This window comes from Mixophyes fleayi, chromosome 5 (genome assembly GCF_038048845.1).
Source record: "Mixophyes fleayi isolate aMixFle1 chromosome 5, aMixFle1.hap1, whole genome shotgun sequence".
Taxonomy (NCBI): Eukaryota; Metazoa; Chordata; class Amphibia; order Anura; family Limnodynastidae; genus Mixophyes; species Mixophyes fleayi.
The window spans coordinates 268349484-268372156 of NC_134406.1; the positions used below are offsets into that span (position 1 = coordinate 268349484).

The 22673-nt window shown below is 38.9% G+C and overlaps 2 long non-coding RNA genes across 2 annotated transcripts in view; one reads left to right on the forward strand and one right to left on the reverse strand.

Moving 5' to 3' along the window:
* Positions 1–22673, reverse strand: part of LOC142159310 (uncharacterized) — a 361481-nt gene that overhangs the window by 331728 nt on the left and 7080 nt on the right. The window lies entirely within an intron of this gene.
* On the forward strand, positions 875–8213 carry LOC142159305 (uncharacterized). The gene is made up of 2 exons (XR_012692936.1): positions 875–2371; positions 7366–8213. It is a non-coding gene; the product is annotated as an uncharacterized LOC142159305 (long non-coding RNA).

The window sequence follows — 22673 nt, forward strand, 5'->3', positions numbered from 1 at the left end:
AGGTTTTTCTCCTGCCCATAATTCATATTCTAAAATAGTTTCTATTTTCACTGATAAATGTGTTTTTTTTACATAATATTGTAATGTCCAAAATTCATGAAATTCATTGGTTAGACCATGGCTCCAAATAAAATACGTGGTCAACAAACAATCCTAACTTCCTGTTTAACTGGAACAAAGTTACTTATTGCAATAAAAAATGGAAAATATAACATCACAACATATTATTACAGATTATTTTGAAGGTATGTCTTGGAGTGAGATAAGTCCTACTACAGCGTGGTGCACCCAGCAAGCAGCTTCATGTGATTGATTTATTCTGCTGGCTGCACAAATAAAAAACATAACATCAGAAATTCACAGACTAGAAATACTTAATAAACAGTCTATCGACAAAACTCCCACCACCCCACCCCTCCATCTCTTCAAATTTTGGGGACTGGTGATATAGTGCTTTGTCGCTGCTATCCCGCCTTGTCTTTCCCCTTAAACATACAGCTTATGTATTTGCTAACTTCAATTCTATATTGTACAGTATCAAAGATGACCTTCAGATGACCCTTCCATCAGAATCTCAGATATCCTCACTCCTAAACAAGCTACGTCTCCCACCCCTCTCTGCAGACGATGCGGAGGTCTTAAATACCCCCTGGACCAGGGCTAAACGAATCATCTGGGAATTGAAAGGGCCTCCTGGTCCTGGCAAATTTATTATCCAATTTTATTGTACGTTTAAAAGATACGGCTTTGGACCAAGTCCTACTTCTGCTTAATAATAAAACTGATTCTTCCTCTTTTACTTTGAGAGAAATGCTGGAACCCAGTGTGATTACAGCACATGAACCAGATAAGGACACTGCTTTATGTTGTAAATATAGACTGTTAAATATGATTTTTTGTTAAGGCCTCATAAGGCCTTTGTTCAGCCATTTTATTGTAACTTGCATAGAAATATTATTTGCTAGAAGAGATTATTCATTTTTCTGTTAACTTGCAGTTTTGCAATACGTGAGCCTATGGCCTTGAAGTTGAACTAATAGAGAACACCTGAAGAATGTAACCAGTTATGAAAACAATAATGAGCTTCATATCCAGCTGGTAGTAAGGGAGCTGTATCCATGGTGTTACACATAGCATATCTCCAACTCCCCTTGAGATAAGAAATAATAGGCTCATCTGTCCTTAGAAGGGGGAGAAAAGTAAACACCTCAAGAATACGTGAGAAAGTTAATCAGTAGCGCTTCTCATAAACTAGTGGTATAAACTATTGTATGCATATGACGTAGGATTCATTTATTCAGTAGCCTATAAAAACCTGTATCTTTGTATCAATAAACTAGAGAATATTCCTTGCATACAGAACTTGGTCTGTGTCAATTCTCTCCAGCTGATTGAAGCGCTTCCAGATATACTTGACACCACAGGCTGACTTGGGTCAGAATTTTAGATTTAACAACTTGGAGGTCGCCACAGAGATTCGCTGTCCAGCAGGCTACAAGACAGACAACGGAGGTTTCCCAGCACATTGAACCCCAACATCCGCGGTCAGTAGATTTCTACTCGTTGGTCTTCCTAGTCTGGGTCACCTCATGTCTGTCTGAGGCACCTGACACGCGAATTTGTGAGTCTCAAGTATCATCTGATTAATATAATACAGTATTAACCCAATTTGTTTACTGTAATTGTATTGTTGATTAGATTTTTGAAAGATGATTGAATTTTGAGTGCATGTGTTTGTACCTATGTATGATGTATAAAGCATAAAAGTCACATAAGACATTGATCAAAGAAGCATGTAATGGAATAGAGGGATTTAGAGAGTTATTGTTTTGAACATTGAGTGAACATTTTAGACACCATCCCCAGAGGTATATCAAAGAAGGGAGATTCTGTAATCTGCCCAAATTGTGTAAGAGAGATTTCCAAAAGACCTTCGTCCCAGATACTGTCAAAGAAGCTATTTAGCACGGACATCCAGTACAAGGAGTCCACAGAACGGGACGTCCAGTGCAAGGACAACCCACAGAAACTAGATAAGAGTCCCGATTTGGACTCAACAGAATACTGTCAATACGAGTAATATAGATAGTAAACAAATGACAGCAGCTCTCTCATAGATATGATGCACAAAGACTAAAGGAAATGGGGGAGTAGAAGGTCTGCAGGGAATTTTTCAAGAAAGCGGGGATAGCCAAAGATATGTGTGGATGGAGAAACAAAGGTGTTGCAAGTGGTAATGTGACAAGAACAAAGGGGTATTGAGATCAAACCCCAAGAGATTGTTTGAGGTGGCACAGGAAAGTTAAGAGATCTGAAAAGTCGAAATATATGTGGATATGCTAAATGCATCGGAAGCTGAATAATGAATCAAGTAGGTTGTATATTATAAATGTATGTTTGATCCTGTGCAGCTGAATAAGTGAAATGTGCCCCTCCCTTATTCTGTGTAAATGATTTCAGTGTGTTGAGATAAGAAGCACACTGTTTTTTGTTTTTTGACAATGTATGTAAAATTAAAAAAATGTGTCGAGTGCTGATTGATGATAACATGTTGAAGCTAACTTGTATTTAGTGTAATGCTGGGACTTGTAGTTCCACAGCAGTAGGCTGGAAGATGTCAGTTAAGTTTTCTTTCTCTGTATGTGAGTTTTGTCTCCGTCTTACTGCGTGTGAGAGAGATCCGTGATAATTCACATTGTTTGTTCTCTGTCTTAGTGCTCTATAAGGGAGATGTTTGATTTACTTTAAATCACAATGTTTGTCTGTCTTGTCCGTTTTTTACAAGAGACATGTTTCAAGGTTGAAAAAGTTGTACATTCATTGCTTAATGATAAGCTTTTAAAAAGATACAAAAGAAGTTTTAAAATGTTTGGTCCGATTGCACGGACAAGATTGTAAATAATGTACATTATCACTATAAGTACTAGTGTCAGAACAAAGCTGGCTGGGATCCAACAAGCCGTTTCTGTATTTGAACAAAATAATTTTGTTTCTGAAGTTCAGAAATATAGCTTTCTCTTTAATGAAGTTGAGAATTGTGGGAGTGAGCTTACATGCTGTTTTTATCTGTGTTAAAATGGCGCTGATGAATGTTCTCATAAATCAGGAGGGTTTGTTATGCCTTTAAAGAAATGTTACGAGATAAAATGTCGTCTGTGAGCGAGACTTAAGTGAATATATTTTTACTTTGAACACGAAAATCACAGAATCTAGAAATATGTGTGAATATTTGGTCACGGGAGAGAGATTTTGTTGAGAAAATGTTGAATGATTTACAGACACAATGTATTGTGTCTAACGAGAGTACTCTGATTTATGAGACAGTGCTGCTTTTAAAATGGTTGAATACTTGGAACCAAGATTCCAGATTGAATGTTTCTAAACCCGGAAATTTAATTAGTGTCATTTAAAAGGGCTGTACTAAGAGATGATAAGAAAGGAGTGGCTTTGAACACTCGCCCAGGTCTCGTCACTTTGACATTCTCTATTTGTGAAATTAGGGACTGCCCCTTTGAGGAAATCAAGGCATGGAACGCATAGCGTCACAGTTAAGCTTTTAGCAGCTGTTCACTGGTTACCTGATAACAGTATACACGCATGTTACAGTTACAGTAATTCCTAGTAAATAAATGTTAATATCTATGCAAAAGTTTTTTTTATTCACAGGTCTCCAGCTGCAAAGACCCATTAGGCAATCCAGATTGCATTGATTTAACTTCCAATGCACCATCTTTACACCACAACAAACATAAGTATAAACTAATGAAGGATTTAAATAACGTAAACTCTTCTGAGTAATGATTACCTTGTTTTGGAAGAGATATTAGAGTTTATGTGCTATTCACATAGCAAATGCATGAACTAGGTGGTTTTTCTGTATGTGCAGAAAGCAAAAGGTTTTTATTTGTATCCTCATTACAGTTTTGAGTAAATCAGTGTTTGTAAAGACATTTACTGCCCTTATTTACTGTGCTATAATTGTCATATACTGTAAATAATTCTTTTTATTGTGGGTATGGTAATGCATTGATGGGAATTCTATATTTTTACAGAAATGAAAAAGATTTAAGACTTTAAGAGCAATTGTATGTGCTCCTGCATTAGCACTTCTGGATCATAGCAAGCCATTTATACTCTCCTCTGAGCAGAACCAAATGTTTAACCAATTTTAAGCTGAAATAACTTCAGCGCCAGCACTGGCTTTGCCAGATTATGACAAGCCTTTCACATTATTTTGTTATGAAGTCAGTGCACATGTACAAGGAGTACTGACACAAATACATGGTCTCAAGCTAAGGTCACTTGCATACTACTCTGCTTTAGTGCTTGAAAAGAGTATAGATATTGTGCTAGGACACCCAGTTACCTTAACGGTATCGTACGTTGTGACAGAAACCAAGCACAAGCAAAACATTTGTTACCGGCCAGATTTACTAAGTATGAAGATATACAGCACAAAGGACATTCCCTCCTATTGTGAAATGAGTGACATATAACACTTGCCGAGCACACTGTGTATTTTCTTCCTCCCTTTCCTTTTTTATTAGAAGAAAAAAAAAAAAAAAAAAAAAAGGAAGCACAAGAGGCCCCAGAGCCTCTCATGTTCACAGATATATGTTAAGACCTTCAGACAAGGGGAATCTGAGTAAACTGTATTTTAAGTTTTTTAAAGGTCCAAGGGAGACCAGAGAGGGGAGTTCATTGATATTAGCAGGAGGAATATAGATTGCACGTTATTTTCCTTTGCTGTGCGCTGTAGATGTGTACTAGACTAGAAAGGAAAGCCAAGTTTGGAAGAACCAGACTCAGGCCCATAGTAATGTATAGATCATTATACATAATTAGAAAATTCTAATATGAAAGTTTAACCCAACCAAATAAAGAAAAGAGCAACCCATGACTACAGGGGTTTACACCCAATGCAGGAATGTGTTTGTGAGTATTGTGGCCCAACACATTATTATATACACTAATAGAACTGATGATGTGGCTTATTAACAGGTTATTTAAGCTAAGTGTTTCTCTTCCAGAAGAATTAAAGTTACCACATCTGTCTTAACCGTTGTACTGTACACTCCATCTAATGAGTGTAAACTTTGTGGAACTCAGAAACCAAGAACCTTTTCCTTGGATTCCACATGCTCCTTACTGAAGCCTATCCTAATGAAGTAGCACTGCTTACTCCCAGTAACGTTACACTTAAGCAGTGCACAATGTTGAATCCTGCTGCCTTATTGCAGCAAGTTTCAAAAGATGGGAGAAGTACCTGTATATATTGGGGTTACCCTAGGGATTTGGGGGAATTCCATTCCAGCTTGAACAGAAAGAAAGGAAAAAAAAAAAATGCAAACAAAATTTTTCTGAACATGATTGCATAGAACTAATGAAACAAGAATCTCTGGTTTTATCTCACATTAAAGATAAACATTACCAGATGCAGACATCACTCTTTTTGTAGATGGTTCACACTATCACATAGATCCTGTCCCGTATACAGGGTGTGCTGTAACCACACACACAGAAATAGTGATTCAACAGACTCTACCGAGTCACATGTCAGCACAAGAAGCTGAACTAAAGGCCCTGACACTTGCATGCATATATGCAAAAGGACAAAGAGTAAATATTTACACTGATTCAAGTTATGCATTTGTAATTGCGCATGATTATGGCCCTGTATGGAAAAGTAGGGACCTTATGGGTTCAGCAAGCAAACCAGTCAATATGATGAACATACCAGGGCATTGTTCACTGCATTCCAGCTGTCCTCCAAACAGTGATGAAGATGAAGACACACACAGAGATACTACCCCCGAAGCTAAGTGAAATAGACCAGGCCGCACGAGAAGCCGCCATAGCCCCAGTACCCCAAAGGGAGTCTATTTACATGGTGACCCCCTGACCCCTGTTTGACCAGAGCACACTCCAACTTATGGAAAGACAAGCAACAGAAAATAAGAAAAAGACTTGGGCAATACATGGAGCACTAGAAGTGCAAGGAGTGGTGTAAAGGTCAGCGTTTGTGTCTGCCAAAAGTAGTTTATCCCATTATGGCCAATATAGCACACGAGAAAGTGCATCTGGGAAAAGATGCTATGGTTGTACTCACTAGCAGCTTATGGATAGTACCAGGGTTCGCCCAAGCAGCACAGTCGTTAGTGGCAGAATGCCTAGTCTGTGCACAAAGTAACCCGAGTAAGTCTGTCCTATGGAAAAGCACACCCCAGACATAATATCCCTATAAGAGGATACAGATAGACTTTATAACTTCCCAAATGCTCGGGCTTTGAGAATGTGCTTGTCTGTGTCAACTTCTTTAGTCACTGGCTGGAGACATGGCTGTATAGAAAAGCAAATGCTAAAGCATTAGCCAAGAAAATTGCGAATGAGGTAATCTGATGATATGGTGTACCAGAGGTCATTGTAAGTGACAGAGGGATACACTTTACGGGGCAAGGATTCCAGAAACTATCACACCCCCTACAGATCCCAAAGTTCAGGATGTATGGAGCGCCTTAATGGTACACTGAAATTGAAAATGCAGAAAATAATGGCTGAAACAGGTCTGCCATGGATCTCATGTTTACCTGCACTCAGTAAAAAATACTGCTAGGAAAGACACAGGTTTAACACCATATGAGATATTGTTTGGCACAGCAAACAGAACAGGCTGTTATTTTCCATAGCAACTACACCATGTATATAGTGATTTGTTGAATTATGTTGCCTTATTATAGAAACAACTAACTGAAATACATGGTCAAATATTCTCCTCCATTGCAAACCCTAATTTTGATACAGGTACCCATAAACTGCACCCTGGGGGGCTGGGTGGTCGTGAGAAAGCACATCAGGAGAAGTCTTGAACCCAGATACAAGGGTCCTTATCAAGTCCTGTTGACGACTCCCATGGCAGTGAAAGTACAGGAAAGAGACACCTGGATTCACGCATAACACTGCAAAGTCTTCAAATCAGGGGAGTCTTGTTCTGACAAATAGAAATGACTGTCTCATTGTATTGATATGTCTTGCCAGAATAATTGTGACTGAAGTAGGGATTAAGGCCTCCCTAACCCAGTATGAAACAGACAGTTAAGTGACATATTGCCTATGCCACTGTGAGAAACATATGGGAAGGAGTGCTCAACAATTTGCACTCATAGTAGAGTAAACTCTGAAAATGTCTTTGTGCAGATGCATAACCTCATTGGTAAAGTTGTCAGTAATGATTCATGTTGGATATTGGAAATATTGGCATTAGTAGCAAATGGTTTAGCAATCCTGTTGATCGTATAGGTGATAATGAAACTAAATATATGGCTGATTAAGAAGTTACTGACACTTGATTGTTGTCTCTCCAAAAAGGGAACCACTGAAAATCCCGAACCTCTGATGATCACAGAAATTACTTCTGAAACCTGACCAGACTATGAGTGTCATGAATTATTTGGACTAGCAAAGCCAAAGAACTGCAGAGTTTGCAACAAGAAACTACTAAAGATTGAACAAAGGACATGCAAGGCCTGCAGAACTACTATAGACTCATTAACTACCTACTAAGAAGCCGTCTTCTAAGAAACCATCTTTTCTAGACATGGACATTTGCCAAAATGCATCTCCTCATAAATCAAGTTAGAACAGGGAGGATCACAGGCTTATTAGTGGGGGATGAGTTGACAGATTCCTAAGGGGACCAACTCTATGCATGTGGCCTTCTACATGTGTATACGTACCTGCTTATTAAGAATGTGATTCTATAGATAGGATTAGGTAGGTAGGAGGAGAAAGGGGCGAAAATTGAATAAAAGATGGGAAATGTTAAATATGATTTTTTGTTAAGGCCTCATAAGGCCTTTGTTCAGCCATTTTATTGTAACTTGCATAGAAATATTATTTGCTAGAAGAGATTATTCATTTTTCTGTTAACTTGCAGTTTTGCAATACGTGAGCCTATGGCCTTGAAGTTGAACTAATAGAGAACACCTGAAGAATGTAACCAGTTATGAAAACAATAATGAGCTTCATATCCAGCTGGTAGTAAGGGAGCTGTATCCATGGTGTTACACATAGCATATCTCCAACTCCCCTTGAGATAAGAAATAATAGGCTCATCTGTCCTTAGAAGGGGGAGAAAAGTAAACACCTCAAGAATACGTGAGAAAGTTAATCAGTAGCGCTTCTCATAAACTAGTGGTATAAACTATTGTATGCATATGACGTAGGATTCATTTATTCAGTAGCCTATAAAAACCTGTATCTTTGTATCAATAAACTAGAGAATATTCCTTGCATACAGAACTTGGTCTGTGTCAATTCTCTCCAGCTGATTGAAGCGCTTCCAGATATACTTGACACCACAGGCTGACTTGGGTCAGAATTTTAGATTTAACAAGACTGATTGCACTTCTCAATTCTGATTCAGCTGTATTCTGTATTTTTGGTACGTTCCCTTCATAAATGTGGGTTCAATGTTCCTCTCCTTAAATTAATGCTATCGTTATACTCTACCCATTATTGTTCCATGGCTACTACAACTTCATTTTTAACTCCTTTTACATTATCTAATGGAACAATTATATATATATATATATATATATATATATATATATATATTATAAAGAGGGCTCCATATCTTTAGACGTCTATATATCCAGGCTGCTTCAACTACCAGTTTAATTAAACTACTCTGCCCTAATTAATAAAACACAGCTAAATTTAAACAAATGGACTTACGCACTAAGGGGCGTATTCAATTGTCGGCGGGAACGCCGAAAATACCGCTGTCCGCGCACTATTACCATTATTACGGTAATAGTGCACGGAAAAACCGTTAATACAGTAATTTTCTCACTGGATTTCAGCTCGCAGCTCCCTGAGCCGCGAGCTGAAATCCAGCTAATATCGGTAATAGTTTTTACGCGGCGCGGGAACGGAAGAATTGAATATGCCCCTAATAGTCTTATATTGGTGATCCTCCCCCACTGTTTGCAGAACATTCCCTGTACCCAACCAAAATTACATTTTTATGACAGCTCAGAAAGTTTGCATTGAGACAGACAAGTATTCTATTGTTACCTGCGCATAAGGAGACAAGTGAAAAAGACTACAACAGGTTACATTAAGCAAATGAGTGACAGAGGGAGGAAGTAAAAGACAGTGATTCTGACAATGGATATTCCTGTGTAATACCTATATAGGGATAGAGGGTCTGAGTCTTTAAGAAGAGCAAAGCATAAAAAAGGAGAAACTGTGCATCTGGGCAAAACCATGTGGCATTGGAGGTGGGGGGGGGGGGTACATTAAAAATGTGGAGAAAGATTTATAGTTGGGATATGGCATGTCCTAGGTCAACTTTAAATTTCAGTGTAAAACTACAGCTATCAAGTATTTGTGTGTTACAAGAAAAAACAGTCAGTATTTATCTTATGTGCAAAACAATAAACTAATTTACACCCCTTGCAGTGTAACATGGTTTGTCCAGGAGCAAACTTACTCCTTTTTTTGTCTTACTTTCCTTAATGACTCAGAGTGTTTTCCCTAAAAATATACATTGAAGAACATTTTTTCTCTTCATTGACATCATCACCCAACACCCGACAGTCAGTTTAACAAATCACACATAGAAATGGCACAAGGACATTCGGGGATGAAGGAGAACGTGGTGATATGAGACAGAAGGTAGTGAAATTCCTGCCCCTATGAGCTTACAATCGACTGGAAGTGGGCAAGTTGAGAAGGATGGGATGGTAGCTGGTTGGTGCAGAGGGAGTGGTATCATGTTGGCGTGGGATAGGCTACAATGATGAGATCAGTTTTAACAGAGCGCTTAACTAATTTTTTATTTATTAAATAACACAACCTTCATTAGACCTGCTTGAGATTGACTGCAATATTGTTAAAAAGAAAACGAAACTAACATAGCCTGCTCTGGAGAGTTAAACTGTTGTTTTATCGACTTTAGTTTAAAGCATCTATTCTTAGGAAAAAGAACAGAAAAATAAATATATAAAATTTAAAGTACAGCAAAACAAACAAAGGTGAAAAAAGTCATACTCCGAGAATGAAGCCAATGCACTTTATTGTACTTATCCCCATGTGTTAGTATACAGAAAGTGGCGTAAACTAAATTAAAGAATGTGTTATTCAATAACAAACAATAATAGAGCCTTCCCCTGTGGGAGGAAGAAGAACAGTGTTAAAGAAATTGAACATAATGACATAAAGTTTCTATCTCTTTAAAGAAAACCCCAGAACCAGCAACAACTTGTGTATAAGGAATAATATATCCCGCCCTGTAATTTATTACAGATTTTAGAAGTTACTTTGGAGTGATGAAACTTCTCAGTGACCTTTAATATCCTTACAATCTACAATAAGGGTCCATAATCCTATATCTCCGCTCCCATAGCTCTGTCATCCGTCTCACAGAGGTGTGGTACTCCTGTGATGATATAACAGCTGGGGATGTGGCCTAATCATCATCATCATCATCATTTATTTATATAGCACCAACATATTCCGTAGCGCTTTACAAGTGGGGATAAACATAGTAAACTAATAAACAAACTGGGTAAAGCAGACAAAGAGGTGATAAGGCCCTGCTCACAAGCTTGCAATCTATGGGACAATGGGAGTTTGACACATGAGGTTAAGTCTACCTTTTGCATTTTGGCCCAGCCAGACTGCAAAGGTAAAAGTGGCTCATAAGCTAAATGATCCTGTCACACAACAATGTTGGTCACGGGGTAGTTGTCTTGTGTGAAATTGTGTAACGGGTGGTAATAGGGTAATGTAGTGAGGTTAAGAGGGTGGTTGAGGAATATTATAAGCTTGTCTGAAGAGGTGGGTTTTCAGAGAAACGTATCACTTCATCGAAGGTTGGGGTGACATCGTCGGGTGCATGGTCAGGAAAGGGACTGAAAAATACAGCAGAGTATATGTCAGGTGTAAAATTAAATACCCCCCCGTTTTCTCATAGCACGCACAGAGGGATAATTACTAATGATCAGTTTTGTGGATAGTACTCCTTTAAGGAGCTTGACGCAACTGATCCCATCTTTTGTAAATAGGTCTATTGCATCGTAAAAATCAATATTTATTGTGCCTAGTTGTTCTTTTTTTGGAGTGAAATAAGGCCTCATCCATTTCTGAGAATTCTGGACCTGATTCATAAAGGAATGCAAAGTGAATGCAATTTATATTCTTTGAAATCAGACCGTAATTGCATGCACGTACTATATAAAGTCCAATCAGAACGTATGCAAACAAAATAAATAAAAATGATTGAATACATTAACACCTGTCAATACTATAATGAATAATACAAATACATGTGTTTATTTATTTTTACATGAAATACATTTATCAGGAGGTCCTTAATGCGTACTGTACATAAAATGCATTTTTACAGTTGCTCTTAATTGCAAACACATGTCTTGCCATGCACACACATCCATCCTCACTATCAATCAGGATTTATACCTGCCCTGGTGCAATTGGCTAAAAATCATGCACTTAAGAGGTGCCCAGAGCTTGACTTTAGCACACCCTTACTGTACATTGCCCACGTGCATACGCCCCTTCCCTGCCCTTCAAATCATAAGAGGTCGGAAGTGTCATTTGCGTTTGAACCTGAATTGCATACGCTTGTGTTCACTGGCGTAAGGTCCGTTTCTGAGCCTGCGCAGAGCAATTTCACGGAAATCACCGCACGCAACGGGACTTACGCCTGAAAATGATTCAGGTCCTTTGTGTTCAAAGCCTACTGACTGGTAATGATAGGCACGCACATTAAAGGCACTATCCAGCCAAATTAATAATCGTCTCCCACCATCACCTGTTTATGACCCCCTCTTCGCACATTGGGTTCCTTATTTCTTTGTACATTGTTTTAGAATCTAAAAAACTTCTGAATCAGCAGTGGCAGGAGCTGCATAGATTCCGCAGATTTCACCCCGGGGACTTTAGTTACCCCAGTGGGATATCAGAGCGTTAGCTGGGGGGAGGAGTACAAAGGTTAAATGGTTGGGCGGCTCCGGTGGCAGTCTGGGCTGGAGGGCAAGGGGGCATATAGCCTGCGGGTTGGTCCCATAGTGGGCTACCTTGGGCTGGGTCACTGAGTCACCTGTATTTCCATTCTTTTAAAATGTTCCTAATAGGCTGCTGAGTCGAGTCTTGCCCCACCCTGGGATAAAATTTGCCAGCCCTCCCCTGCGTGGCTCCGATGCTGTATCAAGACATTGCTGGTCTTTGTTCTTGAAGTTCGTCAATTGGTCAATTAAAATCTTAAGTTATTTTTCTACACCGCCATATAAGGTGGTTCTCAATATGAAATGTACACCATGAAACAATTAAAACACAATTGACATAGAGCCAAAAATATACTTAAATATGTTTGTTGTTGAAAAACAATATTAAAATATCACTTGTCATCTTGTCACAAGCACTGTTTTTCCTGAACGGTTAGTCACAGCTACAACACAAGCACTCGGCAATCACACAACTGTGTAATTACTACGACAAATAAAATGCACTAATGGTTATAATGTATCCTCAGGATCAAGAGAAAAGATTATATGAAGACAAAAAGGTTATTATCCTGATAGACTCGCTGCAGGAAATAGCTTACATAAACACTGCTCATCTCCTCGGAATATTTTGTACATGGGGCATGTCAGATTTGAGAAGTAAATTATACAGTATGTTATACAGGATCCAGCTGCAATTACCTGGCAACAATGTGTAAATTACTCAAAGATAAAAACAAACAGGGTTACTGTAACATAACGGGTACGAAGAAAGAGGCTAAGACATTCCACCAACAGGTACTGATGAGTGACATTTTCAAAACTGGTTAGCGAAATATCGGCGTCCGTCTGCATTTGGCAGCAAAAATGTTGCACTTTTCCCTGGTGGAACTTAGTCTTACGTGTCCTCAATCCCACCCAAACCACACAGCAGATTGAATTGACCATTGTCATCCCAGATTCTGTTGATTCTGCAATATATGCGAATTTACAAATACAGTGCGAAAAGACAAAGCAAAAGACAAACATACAAGATTGTATTGTATAGAATCACACCTCTGAGAAATAGCTTTTTTCCACCATCGTTTTCCACCATCTCTTCTCTATCCACAAGCGTTTTTAATGGCGTGATGCAAATGTAATGTAACCAATCGCAACCAACCAGACATTAGCGGTCATTATTTAACTATTAAACCAACCAAAATCACTATCTGATTGGTTAAAAGAGATGTTATATAATTATTATTCCTTCATTATTTTTTTTCCAAATGTTTTAATTGCATTTTCAAACACAAAACACAAAGTAGATATTCAATATATGGTTCTCAATTAACAATATGTATCTTAAACAATTAATATATGCATCAGATAACCACGTAGCAATATGAAAAGGGAAAATAGGAGACACATTTGATATTGAAATGGAGGTAGTTCCATTAAGGGAACATCCACCTGTTATCAAACATAACCACAACCAGAAACAAAATCAAAGCATGAGGCAGTCATCGATTGTTTTTTCTACAATACTTATTCTATATTTTGTATATTGTAAATTTTATTTTTTGTACTTTGTGTTGTATATTTTATACTGTGTATTGGGTGTTGATGGAGGGGGAGGAGGTAGAGAGGGGGGGCAGGTAATATGATATATGTTCAGTTACCAGAAATAGTACATTCCATCAAACTATACATAAGGGACCAAAGAAAACAACCAACCAGATCCATTAATCATTCAAGCCTAGGTGTGTATACAAGCACCACTTGGTAGATTCAAATACTTTGAGAATGGCATCCTGCTGGGATTTTGGAAATGACTCCACATAGGTACCCCGTTTGAAATAGAATTTAAGTACCCTCTTCTTAACGTCTGAGGAGGCTGCACGTAAATCAAAGAAGAGGAGTTCTAGCATTTCCAATTGTACATCTTTTGGGAATGGAGGAGAGGAAGTTGCGCAGAATGGCGTTTTTTTTGCCACTGTCAATATTACTGTAAGAATTGGTGAAACATTAATAAAGACAAAGGGCTAGATTTGCTAAACTGCTGGTTTGGAAAAGTGGCATGGTGCCTATAGCAACCAATCAGATTCTAGCTTTTGATTTATTTAGTGCATTCTACAAAATGAGAGCTAGAATCTGATTGGTTGCTATAGGCAACATCTCCACTTTTTCAAACCCACAGTATAGTAAATATACCCCAAAGTGTCTTTCCATCAAACAATTCTACATATATTTACAAGTTAATCATTTCTTCATGACTATGACTCTTGATAAAAACGAATGCCCAGATTCAGACAAATTATAACATTTATTACATTTCCTCGGGACTAACAAATTTAGAATTTGATTTTTATACCAGGACCTCCTATATTGTGACTCTGGAAACACACACTCTTGTCTTTCCATGTGTCAAAATTACAAAATAGTAGTGGAATGGGATTCCCACGTAGTGTAACCTTAAAAACAGAGGACAGGAAAGCTAATATTTTGTTCCAAAATCAAGATTTTTTTCTACACTCCCAACAATAATAATAATAATAAAATGTACCTGAGTTTTGCTTACATTTTGGGCATAAACCTCTCTCCTCTCATATGAAATGCTTTCTCTGTGATTGTGATATATAAACTCAGTGTGACGCTTTGATGGGTACCTCTTGTAGTTTCGCTGAGGTTAAACACTTTAGAGTTTTGTCTTGATACTTCAGTAAAATATCTAGGTTTTGCAAAGCTTATCTTGTACAGGGCATCACGGTGGCTCAGTGGTTAGCACTTCTGCCTTACATGGCCTTATCTGTGAGGAGTTTGTATGTTCTCCCCGTGTTTGCGTGGGTTTCCTCCAGGTGCTCCGGTTTCCTCGTACACTCCAAAAACATACTGGTAGGTTAATTGGCTGCTATTAAAATTGACCCTAGTCTCTCTTTCTTTGTGTCTGTCTGTGTGTGTGTGTGTTAGGGAATTTAGACTGTAAGCTCCAGTGGGGCAGGGTGATGTGAGTGAGTTCTCTGTACAGCGCTGCAGAATCAGTGGCGCTATATAAATAAATGGTGATGATGAGGAAGATGTTCAATAAAATGTACAATGTGTGTAATAAACCCTTCTATAGAGCTCTATAATATTGCACTGATTGGGAACACTTCTGAATGTTTCTAGTCCCTGTTCTTTCTCATTAGGTAGCGCCTGTTGTCATTGTTGGTAATGGCGGAGGTCAGAGACGCAGCAGCTATAGGAAACTGATGGATTCTTATTGCTCAGTCGTACATACGCAATATGTCAGCTGAGGTTGTAGGCTGGTGTTTATTCAGAACTCAGTTGTGTCCACCTATGTGGACTCCAGGCACCCAGAGCCTTTGTCCTACTGCGAAGATATCGGAGTGGGAGTAATGCAGTTTAGTAAAGAGTCACTAGAGCATAGGAAATAGTAAACAAAATAACAAAACTTAATAGGAAACACAAGAGTGAGTATGAAAGGTAAAATAAGAGAAGACACTCAGTGTGAGAGGCAGGGCAAAAACATTGAGAGAAGTAAGGGCAACTATAAAGACAGCTGCAGAGTATAGAGACAAGAAGGTCACTAAGTTGTAGAGAAAAGCGGAGACATAGAAAAATACAGTAGAGCAGAAAAAAGGCTAAACCTTCCCCCCCCCCAGCACGGCTGTTTCTTGTGTGCCGCCCTTCAACCCTGCGCTGATCAATCTGGTACTTATCTTTCCATAGCCGTGGAGCACAGTCCGTGGTAGGTTGTTTTAGTTGAGGTTTTGTGGCTTTTGTCCTTGAGGTGTGTTCATTGTGATGCGGTTGAGGTTCGTGGAACTGGATGGTAATAGAGACTTCGTGCTGGGGATGGTTGTCCTAGATGGATATTCAGGGTGAGATGGTGTAGGATATAAGAGATGGAGAAAGGGTTAGAGGATTAATAAAACCTGAAATAACATATGAATACCAAATAGCAGTAGATAGGATAGGATATAGATTAGGAATCGTGCTGGAAGAAGATCTATAGATAGGGGTATTGATATATGGAAGGATGGCAGTGTAGCTTTGGTGTAGAGAGGAAGTTGGTTTTGGTAGACCAGATAGGTCAGCTTTCCCATCCTACTAACACCCACTATCTGGCCTACCTTAATCCCATCCCTAATTTTTAACCATGCACAAATAGTATAACTATAGTGTTACTATGGAGTGACAGTGCTTTTACTGTTCAAGTCACAATCACAGATAAAAAGTACACTTTCCATCAGGATGGCATCAGGCAACCTCTGACTAGACATAGTCCTTCTGTCTAGATATCGGCCACTATCTGGCATCGGTCGCACTGCATAAGTGTACAATACAGGTTTAAATACTATACAGCTCTCCTCCCCCTTAGTTTTATTGACAGGTGACACTCCAACTGATCCTTAGAGAAGGAGGTCTCTTCAGGTGCTCTATTTGATCCGTCTCACTGCAAATACACACAGTCAGCTGTAAAAGAAAAACATATCAATATCAATATATATATATATAGACAAGTTAACCCGTGCATGATACTCATGCATTCTAGTCAAATCAAGCTACTTAAGGTGTTAAAAAGGTTCTTGTCATGCATTTGGGCCTAGGCCAGGCCTCCTCAGGGGAAGAGCGTTACTTCCCGACGCAAGCGCCCTTTTTTAACGTGGTTTTGTCCACATGTCACCACCTCATCATTTTTTTCTATTTTTACATCTGTATATTTGTTCTTTTACAAACATTTCATGCTGGCAGCTTCTCGTTATTTGTGTTGTCAAGCTGACATACGATTATCTGGGTTATGTTTTTTGTGCAACATTTGATATTGATATTTTATATTCAATAATACATTGACATGTTTTTTTAGCACGCAGCAACATGGTGTATTTTGTGTTTGATACTTAAAGGGCTGTGAAGTTTAACTACCTTGGGGTCTTGTTATCAATTATGGATATAGACATTTGGCAACGATCATTCTATTTCATATAAACTGTTTAATGATGGAGTTTAGATGAACTCTATAGAGATGAACTATACATTATTTATGATGAAATGGAGCTTTCAATCTTGCTATGTATTTTTATATTGACTTGTGTTAAGCAAACCTATTCTCTTCTCTGTTTTTTACTTGCTTTTCACCACATTCTGCTTCTGACTGAATAATACACAAAATGGCTTTCACTGTTTGTTTAACCTCTGATCCGCAGCTATTGAAATTATGTTGCAATTATTATATTATAAAAAAAATTCTTTGGTTTATATCTTTATTGGTTAACAATCTGCCTTATGAATGTAATATCCCCTCTGGTATTCACACCTCCCAGTAACCGAATGTGTGGCCCCTGCACTAGGACCCAGAGGAGACACACCAGGAACAGTTGCTTAGCAACATAACGCTGGTATGAGCTGTGGAGAAGTGTGTGGGAGAGATGGACATTCAGGGACCCGGGACGGAGGGGAGGAGGTCCCGAGATCACCCAACATATTTGGGAGTGGCTTCTTGACCTGCTGCCACGAGGGTCCAAAGACCATCATAACTGAGAGAATATGAGGGCCATGGGACAGATTTGAGGGTTGCCTCTACCCAAATCTTGACACATGGCTTCTCTTCTGGGGAGTGCCCAGGACCACGAATGCCATGGGAAGATACCCCTTGCCCGCCGCTAGAGTTATGACCACAAACATGAATAAACATTAGCGGGACTCAAGAATGGTGTAAAAGCCACTCCGGCACATTTATTAGATGCGGGTTTTCTGTAGTTTATAGCACATATATATTTTTTATATGAAATAATGACAGGATATTTAATATACCATAATAAAGGCAACTTTTACTTAAATATTATAAAGCTAACAGTTTGCATAGCAACTTCGATAATTTCCTTAGCACTACTACCTTTACCTCTCACTTAGTGACTGTAGATGAGGTATCGTTGACAGTATTTTACACAGTTCACATCACACTGTACTATACCCAAACTCTTTAAACATGTAAATGCACAATAATACTGTTAGCTTTCTAGCTGGTGTGTACTGGTAGCCTGTGATCCTTCACAGTCTATGCATATACCTAAACTAGGCAGATAATCCTTGAGATGGACTGTACTTTACACAGGTGCCTTTGAATAAGGACCTCTTAGATACCTGGTAGTCTAGTTTTCACTCTTCCCTAGAAACATTTGTATGCTCTCAATCTATCCAGAGCGTCAACTTGAATTTGAAAACAGTCACTGGAATAAATGATGGGTAATCACATACAGCAGGAAACAGGATAAATCACTTAACACTTGAATAAATGCAGCTTCAGATTTCCAAAGCAATTAGCACAACTTTCTTTGTAATGGCAAAATGGCTGCTCCTCATGGGCTGAAAATGTTCCACCCAAAATGGTTGGGAGGAATCTCTCTATTCAGCAGTTTTATTTTCCTGTGGTCCTGCAACCTCTGGCAGCAGTAGCAATTTGTTTGCTCAGCAAACATCTATCACTTGAAGCAGGTCAGACTCAGTCTCTCAAACCTAACCACCCTCTCTCCCAAAACTCTATTGCCCTTGTAAAAGATATCTCAGTCCAGCACTAGCAAAACAGCATAACACAAGTCTACATCTTCAGGACTCCCCACACTATCCCTAAGCTCTGAAGTAAAATGCGACTTTAAGAATTGTCAGCAGAAACAAATGACGTCACTTGTAGTGGAGACAGTCAAAATGGCGGTTTTAAAGCATTATATGCAACGTATCGCCAGTTATGAATAATGAATCAGGCTCTTTATAAAGCTAATGAAAACAACTTGATTGCAGCTATATCTCTTAGAGTCTACTTATCTAAATTATATTCCACAAGAGGTTATCTTCTTAAGTATTAACAAACCTACCAAATAACTTTACTCATCAGTACTTTTATTTTGCTAATCTGGTCCAGTGAGAGGATTCCTGGTAGAAACTGTACACTAGTTGCAGTAGTGCACCGTTAACTGAGGAGGTCTACATGATCTCTCATACTGTCAATCAACTTAAAATGGTAAGAAAATAAAAACTGGAGAAAGATTACAACAGGACAGTTTAAGCAAATTAATTTAGATTTGTAGCATTTCAGCTTCTAGTAGGAAAAGACGCAAGTTATAAGATCATATTTATATGTTCAGTTGGATGCATTTGTGCCAGGTATATTTTAGGCATAAAGCGTTTGTATAGTTACGCCCCGCGAAAATATACAAACGTTACGCTAGTGTAGGGATAGCGTGGAGAAAGTGCAGAGATGTGGCTACACAGTGTTAGTTATAAATGTGTTACCATATTTCTACAGAATATAATAATGTAATAAATTGTCATATACACAAGAGACAGTTTTTAATAAAATATTAATAAAAGTACAAACAGAAATATAAATAATGAAATGAAATGAAAATAAATTAAATTAAGTTAACTTAAATAAAAACATCTGTTGTTTCCCTTTTAAAATTCCGACGGCAATTTACTTTTCTGTAGTAGACCAAATAAAATTGTCATTTAAGGAATGTCAATAGCCAGCCACAACTTTGTATAACATAGCCATGACAATAATGAACAAGTACGATCTGTTGGAGGGGTCAATATGAAATCAGTCAATCAGAAGCGGCTACGTAGTCCTGCTGATAGTCATCATTGTCATCATTGTGTATATGCGTATATGGTCAGCACGGTGGCTCAGTGGTTAGTACTTCTACATTACAGCACTGGGGTCATGAATTCAATTCCTGACTATGGTCTTATCTGTGAGGAGTTTGTATGTTCTCCCCGTGTTTGCGTGGGTTTCCTCCGGGTGCTCCGGTTTCCTCCCACACTCCAAAAACATACTGGTCGGTTAATTGGCTGCTAACAAATTGACCTTTATGCGTGTCTGTCTGTGTGTGTGTTAAGGAATTTAGATTGTAAGCCGCAATGGGGCAGGGACTGATGTGAGTGAGTTCTCTGTACAGCACTGCGGATTTAGTGGCGCTATATAAATAAATGGTGATGATGATTATATGCGTATTTGCGTACATGCGTATCTGCGCATACATCTAATCGAGTGGCTTTTACATGAACACGGCCTGACTGTACTAGCGATATGTTTGCCCGCCCCTTCCAAGGATGCGCAAAAAGCTTTATACAGATGTATGCGTGTGCATTTTTGGAGCACATGCGCAATACCAAAATGCGTATCTTAATAAAAAAACAAAACTGAAACAGATCAATCTCTAAATGAGCTCCAGTGAGTCTATGGGAAATTAAAAGAACTGTAATCTTTTAATAATTTTTGTGTGTAATAACAAAAAATGAAAGATATATTAAATTATCTGAAAAAATACGAAGTGCATATTACCTGTTATCTAAATTATTTATCTAGAGCCTAAAACACCCTGAAAAGGAGAAATAAACAGCTATGACACTATTTTTTCAAGTAGACAAAGGAAAACAAAGACAAGATGAATAAAAATAAACAAATCACACTTACACTCGGTGTAACTGAATTTCATTGTATAAATTCACAAGAGTTAATAGAAAACAAAAATGTGGTGGAAACTGACTATTATTCTATAATTAACCGGCGTTATTGAAATTCCGCCTGCTGTCAGCTGCAGTAATTAATAGACTGTCCCATGATGGGATAATGGAGAAGAAGTTTTGAATGTTTCTCTGAGTCACACCCTCTCCGGACATGAAAGTCTCTGTGGAATCCACTGACTGCAGAGAACAAGACAACTCCTCATAGTATCATGGAACAGTCAATGACGTTTATAAAATCACTTAGGTTAACTTTACTGACATTTTATTTTAAAAGCCAAAAACTACTTAATAGTCATTATCCCGACTCTGAAATGACCCGAATCTGGTGGGACAAAACTGATTTCAGGGCACTGTCAGCCATCCTGACATTCAGCATATTTGTCTGTACTTTTGGGAGGTGTGTCCCGCTCCCGTGGTAAAAGCAGGTGTCGTGCGTACCAGCCGCAGGGGAGTTTTTAGGGAAAGGAGGGCAGAGATGGCCGAGGACGGTCTAGAGACAAGATGTGCCAGCTAGCATTGGGTCCTAATTTAAATTAAATTACCCTGAGAGTGTTAGGATCCGGCAGAGACGCGGAGGTGTGTCATCATTCCGGGCATCTTGGTCACATCAGTAATGTGGCATCAGACTAGAGATGCTCAGGCTCGGTTCCTCGAGAACTGAACACACCCGATCCGTGTACTGAGCCGGCTCGGTACTTTCGCGCGCCCAGGGCCATCTTAACAACATTATGGGCCCCCGGGCAAAGCAGTGCACCGGGGCCCCTAGATATAGATATAGATATAGATATAGATATAGATATAGATATATAGATATATACAGATACAGATATAGATATAGATATAGATATAGATATAGATATATAGATGTACACAGATACAGATATAGATATAGATATAGATATATAGAGATAGATAAATGTACTTGCTCAGTGACCCTTGAAGGTTTTTTTGCAGGTTTTTTTCTTTTGCAGGAGTATTTATTCTCATTAAGAGCCGTGCCTATGGGGCCCCCTTGCCCGTGGGGCCCCTGGGCAGCTGCCCATCGTGCCCAATGGAAAAGATGGCCCTGCGCGCGCCCTCGGAATTGAAAACGAGGCAAAATGTCATTGTTACGTCGTTGGATCTCAGATCTTGTGAGCGTTGGATTCTATAAGTGCCGCCCTCCATGGCGATCCAGCACCATTTCACAGAGGTTCACGGGAGGGGTAACACAGTTCTTGGCAGTCTCTAGTTAAGTTGGGCAGCGTCATAGGTAGAATAGAAAGAGGAGGGGTAGCAGTGTTCATTCAGGAGAGCTCCATTGCTCCATTGCTAATTATCATTACTGAAATAGAAATAATAGGTCTGGCAGGCTTGATCTTCTAAATCTGCAGTCTTTGTTTGAAAGTGTATGAAAATAATATTGTGACCTGTGAGGTGGTCAAAATTGAATGCAAATGACTTGAAATTAGTGTTATCGAGGTCAATAATAATGTAGGGGGGAAAAAAAGCAAAAATATGTGATTTTAGGAAAAAATCGGGATCCAAAACCAAAAACCAAACAAGCAAGGGCGATTTTGCCAAAACCAAAACACAAAGTTAATCCAGATCCAAAACCAAAACCAAAATCAAATTTTGGATTTGACTTCTGTTATGCACCCTGCTTCCTGGAGTATTGTTAGACACTGGTGCTTGTTCTCCTTCTCCTACATCCTGACCTCTACAATACTTGTCACCCTAAGCCTGCACTACCTAGAGCGTAAGCCCTGGGGGCACCTAAGCATTGGTGAACAACTCTCACTCTACAAGATTAATGGCTTCTATAGGTGAAGACCTCTGCACGCAGGTTATGCATGTGTTAGAGTTGGATACCAGTATGGTAACATGAAGGAGCAGGAAACGGATGTTGTCTTCCTTTCTGAGCAGATAGAGAGAACGGGAACACAAATTTCCAGTTACACCTCTAATGACCACTAAACTCTATAACCTCTGCAGTAGGTTTCCATGTTAGGAGAAGGGTGCTTCTCTAACTGATAAGAACCAGAGTGATTGATAGCTTGGAAGACTTTCTTGGCAGAATTGTTGTGTGTGGATTGTCAGACTCACACCTAGGGGTCGTGTCCAGTGACTGCGGTCTCGGCATTGTGGCCTGCATCCTTC